This window comes from Scyliorhinus torazame, chromosome 9 (assembly GCF_047496885.1).
Source record: "Scyliorhinus torazame isolate Kashiwa2021f chromosome 9, sScyTor2.1, whole genome shotgun sequence".
Classification (NCBI taxonomy): domain Eukaryota; kingdom Metazoa; phylum Chordata; class Chondrichthyes; order Carcharhiniformes; family Scyliorhinidae; genus Scyliorhinus; species Scyliorhinus torazame.
Genome location: NC_092715.1, coordinates 193,692,042 through 193,705,913, shown reverse-complemented (window position 1 = coordinate 193,705,913; position 13,872 = coordinate 193,692,042).

Sequence of the window (13,872 nt, the reverse complement as noted above, 5' to 3'; positions counted from 1 at the left end):
TCCCGAACAGCTTCACATTGATCCCAACCTGCTTCACACTGATCCCGAACAGCTTCACATTGATCCCAACCAACTTCACATTGATTCCAACCTGCTTCACACTGATCCCAACCCGCTTCACACTGATCCCAACCCGCTTCACACTGATCCCAACCTGCTTCACACTGATCCCAACCAGCTTCAGTGAATCCGACCTGCTTCAGTGATCCCGACCTGCTTCAGTGATCCCGACCTGATTCACACTGATCCCAACCAGCTTCACACTGATCCCAACCAGCTTCACACTGATCCCAACCAGCTTCACACTGATCCCAACCTGATTCACACTGATCCCAACCTGCTTCACACTGATCCCAACATGCTTCACACTGATCCCAACCTGCTCCACACTGATGCCAACCTGCTTCACACTGATCACAACCTGCTTCACACTGATCCCGACCTGCTTCACACTGATCCCAACATGCTTCACACTGATCCCAACCTCCTCCACACTGATGCCAACCTGCTTCACACTGATCACAACCTGCTTCACACTGATCCCAACCTGCTTCACACTGATCCCAACCTGCTTCACACTGATCCCGACCTGCTTCACACTGATCCCGACCTGCTTCACACTGATCCCGACCTGCTTCACACTGATCCCAACGTGTTTCACACTGTTCCCAACCTGATTCACACTGATCCCGACCTGCTTCACACTGATCCCACCCTACTTCACACTGATCCCAACCTGATTCACACTGATCCCAACCTGCTTCACACAGATCCCAACCTGCTTCACACTGATCCCAACCTGATTCACACTGATCCGAACCTGCTTCACACAGATCCCAACCTGCTTCACACTGATCCCAAACTGATTCACACTGATCGCGACCTGCTTCACACTGATCCCAACCTGCTTCACACTGATCCCAACCTGCTTCACACTGATCCCGACCTGCTTCACACTGATCCCAACCTGCTTCACACTGATCCCAACCTGCTTCGCATTGATACCAACCATCTTCACATTGATCCCAACCTGCTTCACACTGATCCCGAACAGCTTCACATTGATCCCAACCTGCTTCACACTGATCCCGAACAGCTTCACATTGATCCCAACCAACTTCACATTGATCCCAACCAGCTTCACACTGATCCCAACCTGCTTCACATTGATCCCAACCTGCTTCACACTGATCCCAACCCGCTTCACACTGATCCCAACCCGCTTCACACTGATCCCAACCTGCTTCACACTGATCCCAACCAGCTTCAGTGAATCCGACCTGCTTCAGTGATCCCGACCTGCTTCAGTGATCCCGACCTGCTTCACATTGATCCGGACCAGCTTCACTCTGATCCCAACCTGCTTCAGTGATGCTGCCTGGCTTTCCATTCATCTCAACCGGAATGACAGTGATCTCAACCTGTTCCACTGTGATCCCAAGCTCCTTCACACTTATCCCGTCTGCTTCACACGGATCCTGACCAGCTTCCCATTGATCCCAACCTGCTTCACACTGATCCCGAACAGCTTCACATTGATCCCAACCTGCTTCACACTGATCCCGAACAGCTTCACACTGATCCCAACCAACTTCACATTGATCCCAACCAGCTTCACATTGATCCCAACCTGCTTCACACTGATCCCGAACAGCTTCACATTGATCCCAACCTGCTTCACACTGATCCCGAACAGCTTCACACTGATCCCAAACAACTTCACATTGATCCCGACCAGCTTCACATTGATCCCAACCAGCTTCACATTGATCCCGACTAGCTCACACGGATCCTGACCAGCTTCAATGATCCCAACCAGCTTCAAATTTATCCCAAACAGCTTCACATTGATCCCAACCTGCTTCACACTGACCCCAACCAGCTTCACACTGATCCCAACCAGCTTCACATTGATCCCAACCTGCTTCACACTGATCCCAACCATCTTCACACGGATCCTGACCAGCTTCAGTGATACCAACCTGCTTCACACTGATCCCAACCTGCTTCACATTGATCCCATCCTGCTTCAGTGATCCTGACCAGCTTCACATTGATCCCAACCAGCTTCACATTGATCCCAAACAGCTTCACATTGATCCCAACCTGCTTCACACTGATCCCAACCAGCTTCACATTAACCCCAACCAGCTTCACACTGATCCCAACCTGCTTCACATTGATTCCAACCAGCTTCAGAATGATCCCGACCTGCTTGAATGACCCCAACCTGCTTCAGTGATGCTGTCTGGCTTTCCATTGATCTCAACAGGATTCACAGTGATCTCAACCTGTTCCACGATGATCCCAAGTTGCTTCAAATTGCTCCTGACCTGTTTCACACATATCCCGTCTGCTTCAGCAACCCCGACCTGCTGCACACGGATCCTGACCAGCGTCAGTGATCCCAACCAGCTTCACATAGATCCCGACCAGCTTCACATTGATCCCGACCTGCTTCAGTGATCCCGACCTGATTCACACTGATCCCAACCAGCTTCACACTGATCCCAACCAGCTTCACACTGATCCCAACCAGCTTCACACTGATCCCAACCTGATTCACACTGATCCCAACCTGCTTCACACTGATCCCAACATGCTTCACACTGATCCCAACCTGCTCCACACTGATGCCAACCTGCTTCACACTGATCACAACCTGCTTCACACTGATCCCGACCTGCTTCACACTGATCCCAACCTGCTTCACACTGATCCCAACGTGTTTCACACTGTTCCCAACCTGATTCACACTGATCCCGACCTGCTTCACACAGATCCCAACCTGCTTCACACTGATCCCAAACTGATTCACACTGATCGCGACCTGCTTCACACTGATCCCAACCTGCTTCACACTGATCCCAACCTGCTTCACACTGATCCCGACCTGCTTCACACTGATCCCAACCTGCTTCACACTGATCCCAACCTGCTTCACATTGATACCAACCATCTTCACATTGATCCCAACCTGCTTCACACTGATCCCGAACAGCTTCACATTGATCCCAACCTGCTTCACACTGATCCCGAACAGCTTCACATTGATCCCAACCAACTTCACATTGATCCCAACCAGCTTCACACTGATCCCAACCTGCTTCACATTGATCCCAACCTGCTTCACACTGATCCCAACCCGCTTCACACTGATCCCAACCTGCTTCACACTGACCCCAACCTGCTTCACACTGATCCCAACCTGCTTCACACTGATCCCAACCAGCTTCAGTGAATCCGACCTGCTTCAGTGATCCCGACCTGCTTCAGTGATCCCGACCTGCTTCACATTGATCCGGACCAGCTTCACTCTGATCCCAACCTGCTTCAGTGATGCTGCCTGGCTTTCCATTCATCTCAACCGGATTGACACTGATCTCAACCTGTTCCACTGTGATCCCAAGCTCCTTCACACTTATCCCGTCTGCTTCACACGGATCCTGACCAGCTTCCCATTGATCCCAACCTGCTTCACACTGATCCCGAACAGCTTCACATTGATCCCAACCTGCTTCACACTGATCCCGAACAGCTTTACACTGATCCCAACCAACTTCACATTGATCCCGACCAGCTTCACATTGATCCCAACCAGCTTCACATTGATCCCGACTAGCTCACACGGATCCTGACCAGCTTCAATGATCCCAACCAGCTTCACATTGATCCCAAACAGCTTCACATTGATCCCAACCTGCTTCACACTGACCCCAACCAGCTTCACACTGATCCCAACCAGCTTCACATTGATCCCAACCTGCTTCACACTGATCCCAACCATCTTCACACGGATCCTGACCAGCTTCAGTGATACCAACCTGCTTCACACTGATCCCAACCTGCTTCACATTGATCCCATCCTGCTTCAGTGATCCTGACCAGCTTCACATTGATCCCAAACAGCTTCACATTGATCCCAACCTGCTTCACACTGATCCCAACCAGCTTCACATTAACCCCAACCAGCTTCACACTGATCCCAACCTGCTTCACATTGATTCCAACCAGCTTCAGAATGATCCCGACCTGCTTGAATGACCCCAACCTGCTTCAGTGATGCTGTCTGGCTTTCCATTGATCTCAACAGGATTCACAGTGATCTCAACCTGTTCCACGATGATCCCAAGTTGCTTCAACTTGCTCCTGACCTGTTTCACACATATCCCGTCTGCTTCAGCAACCCCGACCTGCTGCACACGGATCCTGACCAGCGTCAGTGATCCCAACCAGCTTCACATAGATCCCGACCAGCTTCACATTGATCCCGACCTGCTTCAGTGATCCCGACCTGATTCACACTGATCCCAACCAGCTTCACACTGATCCCAACCAGCTTCACACTGATCCCAACCAGCTTCACACTGATCCCAACCTGATTCACACTGATCCCAACCTGCTTCACACTGATCCCAACATGCTTCACACTGATCCCAACCTGCTCCACACTGATGCCAACCTGCTTCACACTGATCACAACCTGCTTCACACTGATCCCGACCTGCTTCACACTGATCCCAACCTGCTTCACACTGATCCCAACGTGTTTCACACTGTTCCCAACCTGATTCACACTGATCCCGACCTGCTTCACACTGATCCCACCCTACTTCACACTGATCCCAACCTGATTCATACTGATCCCAACCTGCTTCACACAGATCCCAACCTGCTTCACACTGATCCCAACCTGATTCACACTGATCCGAACCTGCTTCACACAGATCCCAACCTGCTTCACACTGATCCCAACCTGCTTCACACTGATCCCAACCTGCTTCAAACTGATCCAAAACTGATTCACACTGATCGCGACCTGCTCACACTGATCCCAACCTGCTTCACACTGATCCCAACCTGCTTCACACTGATCCCGACCTGCTTCACACTGATCCCAACCTGCTTCACACTGATCCCAACCTGCTTCACACTGATCCCAACCTGTTTCACACTGTTCCCAACCTGATTCACACTGATACCAACCTGCTTCACATTGATCCCAACCTGATTGACACTGATCCCGACCTGCTTCACACTGATCCCAACCAGCTTCACACTGATCCCAACCAGCTTCCGACTGATCCCGACCTGCGTCACACTGATCCCAACCAGCTTCACATTGATCCCAACCAGCTACACATTGATCCCGGCCTGCTTCACACTGATCCCAACCAGCTTCACATTGATTCCAACCTGCTTCACGCTGATCCCGACCTGCTTCACATTGATCACGACCAGCTTCACATTGATCCCGACCTGCTTCACACGGATCCTGACCAGCTTCAGTGATCCCAACCAGCTTCACACTGATCCCAACCAGCTTCACATTGATCCCATCCTGCTTCAGTGATCCTGACCAGCTTCACATTGATCCCAACCAGCTTCAGTGACCCCGACCTGCTTCACACTGATCCCGACCAGCTTCAAATTGATCCCAACCAGCTTCACACTGATCCCATCCTGCTTCAGTGATCCTGACCAGCTTCACATTGATCCCAACCAGCTTCACATTGATCCCATCCTGCTTCAGTGATCCTGACCAGCTTCACATTGATCCCAACCTGCTTCAGTGATCCCGACCAGCTTCACATTGATCCCAACCGGCTTCACACTGATCCCGACCAGCTTCACATTAATCCCGACCAGCTTCACATTGATTCAAACCACCTTCACATTGATCCCGACCAGCTTCACATTGATTCAAACCAGCTTCACATTGATCCCGACCAGCTTCACATTGATCCCAACGAGCTTCACACTGATCCCGACCAGCTTCACACTGTTCCCGACCAGCTTCACATTGATCCCAACCAGCTTCACACTGATCCCATCCTGCTTCAGTGATCCTGACCAGCTTCACATTGATCTCAACCTACTTCAGTGATTCCGACCAGCTTCACATTGATCCCGACCAGATTCACATTGATCCCAACCAGCTTCACATTGATCTCAACCTACTTCAGTGATTCCGACCAGCTTCACATTGATCCCGACCAGCTTCACATTGATCTCAACCTACTTCAGTGATTCCGACCAGCTTCACATTGATCCCGACCAGCTTCACATTGATCCCAACCAGCTTCACATTGATCCCGACCAGCTTCACATTGATCCCAACCTGCTTCAGTGATCCCGACCAGCTTCACATTGATCCCAACCTGCTTCAGTGATCCTGACCAGCTTCACATTGATCCCGACCAACTTCACATTGATCCCAACCTGCTTCAGTGATCCCGAACCAGCTTCACGTTGATCCCGACCAGCTTCACACTGATCCCGATCAGCTTCACATTGATTCAAACCTGCTTCGCACTGATCCCAACCAGCTTCACACTGATCCCAACCTGATTAACACTGATCCCAAACTGCTTCACACTGATCCCAACCTGCTTCACACTGATCCCAACCTGCTTCAAACTGATCCCGACCTGCTTCACACTGATCCCAACTTGCTTCACACTGATCCCAACCTGCTTCACACTGATCCCGACCTGCTTCACACTGATCCCGACCTGCTTCACACTGATCCCAACCTGCTTCACACTGATCCCAACGTGTTTCACACTGATCCCAACCTGATTCACACTGATACCAACCTTCTTCACATTGATCCCAACCTGATTCACACTGATCCCGACCTGCTTCACACTGATCCCACCCTACTTCACACTGATCCCAACCTGATTCACACTGATCCCAACCTGCTTCACACAGATCCCAACCTGCTTCACACTGATCCCAACCTGATTCACACTGATCCGAACCTGCTTCACACAGATCCCAACCTGCTTCACACTGATCCCAACCTGCTTCACACTGATCCCAACCTGCTTCAAATTGATCCCAAACTGATTCACACTGATCCCGACCTGCGTCACACTGATCCCGACCTGCTTCACACTGATCCCAACCTGCTTCACACTGATCCCAACCTGCTTCACACTGATCCCAACCTGATTCACACTGTTCCCAACCTGATTCACACTGATACCAACCTGCTTCACATTGATCCCAACCTGATTGACACTGATCCCGACCTGCTTCACACTGATCCCAACCTGTTTCACACTGATCCCAACCAGCTTCCGACTGACCCCGACCTGCGTCACACTGATCCCAACCAGCTTCACATTGATCCCAACCAGCTACACATTGATCCCGACCTGCTTCACACTGATCCCAACCAGCTTCACACTGATCCCAACCAGCTTTTCATTGACCCATCCTGCTTCAGCGATCCCAACCAGCTTCACATTGATCCCGACCTGCTTCACATTGATCCCGACCTGCTTCACACGGATCCTGACCAGCTTCAGTGATCCCAACCAGCTTCACACTGATCCCAACCAGCTTCACATTGATCCCATCCTGCTTCAGTGATCCTGACCAGCTTCACATTGATCCCAACCAGCTTCACATCGATCCCATCCTGCTTCAGTGATCCTGACCAGCTTCACATTGATCCCAACCTGCTTCAAATTGATCCCAACCAGCTTCACATTGATCCCAACCAGCTTCAAATTGATCCCAACCAGCTTCACACTGATCCCATCCTGCTTCAGTGATCCTGACCAGGTTCACATTGATCCCAACCAGCTTCACATTGATCCCAACCAGCTTCACATTGATCCCAACCAGCTTCACATCGATCCCATCCTGCTTCAGTGATCCTGACCAGCTTCACATTGATCCCAACCTGCTTCAGTGATCCCGACCAGCTTCACATTGATCCCAACCAGCTTCACACTGATCCCGACCAGCTTCACATTAATCCCGACCAGCTTCACATTGATTCAAACCACCTTCACATTGATCCCGACCAACTTCACATTGATACAAACCAGCTTCACATTGATCCCGACCAGCTTCACATTGATCCCAACGAGCTTCACACGGATCCTGACCAGCTTCAGTGATCCCAACCAGCTTCACACTGATCCCAACCAGCTTCACATTGATCCCATCCTGCTTCAGTGATCCTGACCAGCTTCACATTGATCCCGACCAGCTTCAAATTGATCCCAACCAGCTTCACACTGATCCCATCCTGCTTCAGTGATCCTGACCAGCTTCACATTGATCCCAACCAGCTTCACATCGATCCCATCCTGCTTCAGTGATCCTGACCAGCTTCACATTGATCCCAACCTGCTTCAGTGATCCTGACCAGCTTCACATTGATCCCAACCAGCTTCACACTGATCCCGACCAGCTTCACATTAATCCCGACCAGCTTCACATTGATTCAAACCACCTTCACATTGATCCCGACCAACTTCACATTGATTCAAACCAGCTTCACATTGATCCCGACCAGCTTCACATTGATCCCAACGAGCTTCACAATGATCCCGACCAGCTTCACACTGTTCCCGACCAGCTTCACATTGATCCCAACCAGCTTCACACTGATCCCATCCTGCTTCAGTGATCCTGACCAGCTTCACATTGATCTCAACCTACTTCAGTGATTCCGACCAGCTTCACATTGATCCCGACCAGATTCACATTGATCCCGACCAGCTTCACATTGATCCCAACCTGCTTCACATTGATCCCGACCAGCTTCACATTGATCCCAACCTGCTTCAGTGATCCCAACCAGCTTCACATTGATCCCAACCTGCTTCAGTGATCCTGACCAGCTTCACATTGATCCCGACCAACTTCACATTGATCCCAACCTGCTTCAGTGATCCCGAACCAGCTGCCCATTGATCCCGACCAGCTTCACACTGATCCCGATCAGCTTCACATTGATTCAAACCTGCTTCACACTGATCCCAACCAGCTTCACATTGATTGAAATCTGCTTCACATTGATCCCGACCAGCTTCACATTGATCCCGACCTGCTTCACATTGATCCCAACCAGCTTCACACTGATCCCGACCTGCTTCACATTGATCCCGACCAGCTTCACATTGATCCCGACCAGCTTCACATTGATCCCAACCAGCTTCACATTGATCGCAACCAGCTTCATTGATCCTGACCAGCTTCTGGGTGACGCTCCCGACATGGCTTGCAGCTCCAGGACCCGTACTCCTCCATAAGTACGTACGACTCCACAAGGTGGACCCATTGATCCCGACCAGCTTCACATTGATCCCGACCTGCTTCACATTGATCCCAACCAGCTTCACACTGATCCCGACCAGCTTCACATTGATCCCGACCAGCTTCACATTGATCCCGACCAGCTTCACATTGATCCCAACCAGCTTCACATTGATCCCGACCTGCTTCACATTGATCCCAACCAGCTTCACACTGATCCCGACCAGCTTCACATTGATCCCGACCAGCTTCACATTGATCCCAACCTGCTTCACATTGATCCCGACCAGCTTCACATTGATCCCAACCAGCTTCACATTGATCGCAACCAGCTTCATTGATCCTGACCAGCTTCACATTGATCCCAATCTGCTTCACATTGATCCCAACCTGCTTCACACTGATCCCAACCAGCTTCACAGTGATCCCAACCATCTTCACATTAATCCCGACCAGCTTCCCTTCGCCATCCCATGCCCTGATATGACGTCTGCCACCGTCATCAAAGCCCTCTACACCATCTTTGTTCTGTTCGGCTTCCCCGCCTACGTCCACAGCGATAGGGGATCCTCATTCATGAGCAATGAGCTGCGTCAGTTCCTGCTCAACACGGGTATCGCCTCGAGCAGGACAACCAGCTATAACCCCCGGGGAAACGGGCAGGTGGAGAGGGAGATTGGGATGGTCTGGAGGGCCGTCCAGCTGGCCCTATAGTCCAGAACTCTCCCGGCCTCTAACTGGCAGGAGGTCCTCCCGAAGCACTGCACTCCATTCGGTCGCTCCTATGCACTGCGACTAATGACACACCCCATAAATGCCTCTTTGCCTTCTCCAGGAAGTCCACCTCCTGGGTGACGCTCCCGACATGGCTTGCAGCTCCAGGACCCGTACTCCTCCATAAGTACGTACGACTCCACAAGGTGGACCCATTGATCCCGACCAGCTTCACATTGATCCCGACCTGCTTCACATTGATCCCAACCAGCTTCACACTGATCCCGACCTGCTTCACATTGATCCCGACCAGCTTCACTTTGATCCCGACCAGCTTCACATTGATCCCAACCAGCTTCACATTGATCGCAACCAGCTTCATTGATCCTGACCAGCTTCACATTGATCCCAATCTGCTTCACATTGATCCCAACCTGCTTCACACTGATCCCAACCAGCTTCACATTGATCCCAACCATCTTCACATTAATCCCGACCAGCTTCACATTGATCCCGACCAGCTTCACATTGATCCCAACCAGCTTCACATTGATCCCGACCAGCTTCACACTGATCCCAACCAGCTTCACATTGATCCCAACCAGCTTCACATTGATCCCAACCATCTTCACATTAATCCCGACCAGTTTCACATTAATCCCGACCAGCTTCACACTGATCCCGACCAGCTTCACATTGATCCCGACCAGCTTCACATTGATCCCAATCTGCTTCACATTGATCCCAACCTGCTTCACATTGATCCAAACCAGCTTCACATTGATCCAGACCAGATTCACACTGATCCCAACCAGCTTCACATTGATCCCAACCAGATTCACATTGATCCAGACCAGCTTCACATTGATCCCAACCAGCTTCTCATTAATCCCGACCAGCTTCACATTAATCCCGACCAGCTTCACATTGATCCCGACTTGCTTCACATTGATCCCAACCAGTTTCACATTGATCCCGACCAGCTACACATTGATCCCGACCAGCTTCACATTGATTCCAACCTGCTTCACATTGATTCAAACCAGCTTCACATTGATCCCGACCAGCTTCACATTGATCCCGACCTTCTTCACATTAATCCCGACGAGCTTCACATTGATCCCAACCTGCTTCACATTGATCCTGACCAGCTTCACATTGATCCCGACCAGCTTCACATTGATCCCAAACAGCTTCACATTGATCCCAACCTGCTTCACATTGATCCCAACCAGCTTCACATTGATCTCGACCAGCTTCACACTGATCCCGACCAGCTTCACATTGATCCCAACCAGCTTCACATTGATCCCAACCATCTTCACATTAATCCCGACCAGCTTCACAATGATCCCGACCAGCTTCACATTGATCCCAACCAGCTACACATTGATCCCGACCTGCTTCACACTGATCCCAACCAGCTTCACACTGATCCCAACCAGCTTTTCATTGACCCATCCTGCTTCAGCGATCCCAACCAGCTTCACATTGATCCCGACCTGCTTCACATTGATCCCGACCTGCTTCACACGGATCCTGACCAGCTTCAGTGATCCCAACCAGCTTCACACTGATCCCAACCAGCTTCACATTGATCCCATCCTGCTTCAGTGATCCTGACCAGCTTCACATTGATCCCAACCAGCTTCACATCGATCCCATCCTGCTTCAGTGATCCAGACCAGCTTCACATTGATCCCAACCTGCTTCAAATTGATCCCAACCAGCTTCACATTGATCCCAACCAGCTTCAAATTGATCCCAACCAGCTTCACACTGATCCCATCCTGCTTCAGTGATCCTGACCAGGTTCACATTGATCCCAACCAGCTTCACATTGATCCCAACCAGCTTCACATTGATCCCAACCAGCTTCACATCGATCCCATCCTGCTTCAGTGATCCTGACCAGCTTCACATTGATCCCAACCTGCTTCAGTGATCCCGACCAGCTTCACATTGATCCCAACCAGCTTCACACTGATCCCGACCAGCTTCACATTAATCCCGACCAGCTTCACATTGATTCAAACCACCTTCACATTGATCCCGACCAACTTCACATTGATACAAACCAGCTTCACATTGATCCCGACCAGCTTCACATTGATCCCAACGAGCTTCACACGGATCCTGACCAGCTTCAGTGATCCCAACCAGCTTCACACTGATCCCAACCAGCTTCACATTGATCCCATCCTGCTTCAGTGATCCTGACCAGCTTCACATTGATCCCGACCAGCTTCAAATTGATCCCAACCAGCTTCACACTGATCCCATCCTGCTTCAGTGATCCTGACCAGCTTCACATTGATCCCAACCAGCTTCACATCGATCCCATCCTGCTTCAGTGATCCTGACCAGCTTCACATTGATCCCAACCTGCTTCAGTGATCCTGACCAGCTTCACATTGATCCCAACCAGCTTCACACTGATCCCGACCAGCTTCACATTAATCCCGACCAGCTTCACATTGATTCAAACCACCTTCACATTGATCCCGACCAACTTCACATTGATTCAAACCAGCTTCACATTGATCCCGACCAGCTTCACATTGATCCCAACGAGCTTCACACTGATCCCGACCAGCTTCACACTGTTCCCGACCAGCTTCACATTGATCCCAACCAGCTTCACACTGATCCCATCCTGCTTCAGTGATCCTGACCAGCTTCACATTGATCTCAACCTACTTCAGTGATTCCGACCAGCTTCACATTGATCCCGACCAGATTCACATTGATCCCGACCAGCTTCACATTGATCCCAACCAGCTTCACATTGATCCCGACCAGCTTCACATTGATCCCAACCTGCTTCAGTGATCCCAACCAGCTTCACATTGATCCCAACCTGCTTCAGTGATCCTGACCAGCTTCACATTGATCCCGACCAACTTCACATTGATCCCAACCTGCTTCAGTGATCCCGAACCAGCTGCCCATTGATCCCGACCAGCTTCACACTGATCCCGATCAGCTTCACATTGATTCAAACCTGCTTCACACTGATCCCAACCAGCTTCACATTGATTGAAATCTGCTTCACATTGATCCCGACCAGCTTCACATTGATCCCGACCTGCTTCACATTGATCCCAACCAGCTTCACACTGATCCCGACCTGCTTCACATTGATCCCGACCAGCTTCACATTGATCCCGACCAGCTTCACATTGATCCCAACCAGCTTCACATTGATCGCAACCAGCTTCATTGATCCTGACCAGCTTCTGGGTGACGCTCCCGACATGGCTTGCAGCTCCAGGACCCGTACTCCTCCATAAGTACGTACGACTCCACAAGGTGGACCCATTGATCCCGACCAGCTTCACATTGATCCCGACCTGCTTCACATTGATCCCAACCAGCTTCACACTGATCCCGACCAGCTTCACATTGATCCCGACCAGCTTCACATTGATCCCGACCAGCTTCACATTGATCCCAACCAGCTTCACATTGATCCCGACCTGCTTCACATTGATCCCAACCAGCTTCACACTGATCCCGACCAGCTTCACATTGATCCCGACCAGCTTCACATTGATCCCAACCTGCTTCACATTGATCCCGACCAGCTTCACATTGATCCCAACCAGCTTCACATTGATCGCAACCAGCTTCATTGATCCTGACCAGCTTCACATTGATCCCAATCTGCTTCACATTGATCCCAACCTGCTTCACACTGATCCCAACCAGCTTCACAGTGATCCCAACCATCTTCACATTAATCCCGACCAGCTTCCCTTCGCCATCCCATGCCCTGATATGACGTCTGCCACCGTCATCAAAGCCCTCTACACCATCTTTGTTCTGTTCGGCTTCCCCGCCTACGTCCACAGCGATAGGGGATCCTCATTCATGAGCAATGAGCTGCGTCAGTTCCTGCTCAACACGGGTATCGCCTCGAGCAGGACAACCAGCTATAACCCCCGGGGAAACGGGCAGGTGGAGAGGGAGATTGGGATGGTCTGGAGGGCCGTCCAGCTGGCCCTATAGTCCAGAACTCTCCCGGCCTCTAACTGGCAGGAGGTCCTCCCGAAGCACTGCACTCCATTCGGTCGCTCCTATGCACTGCGACTA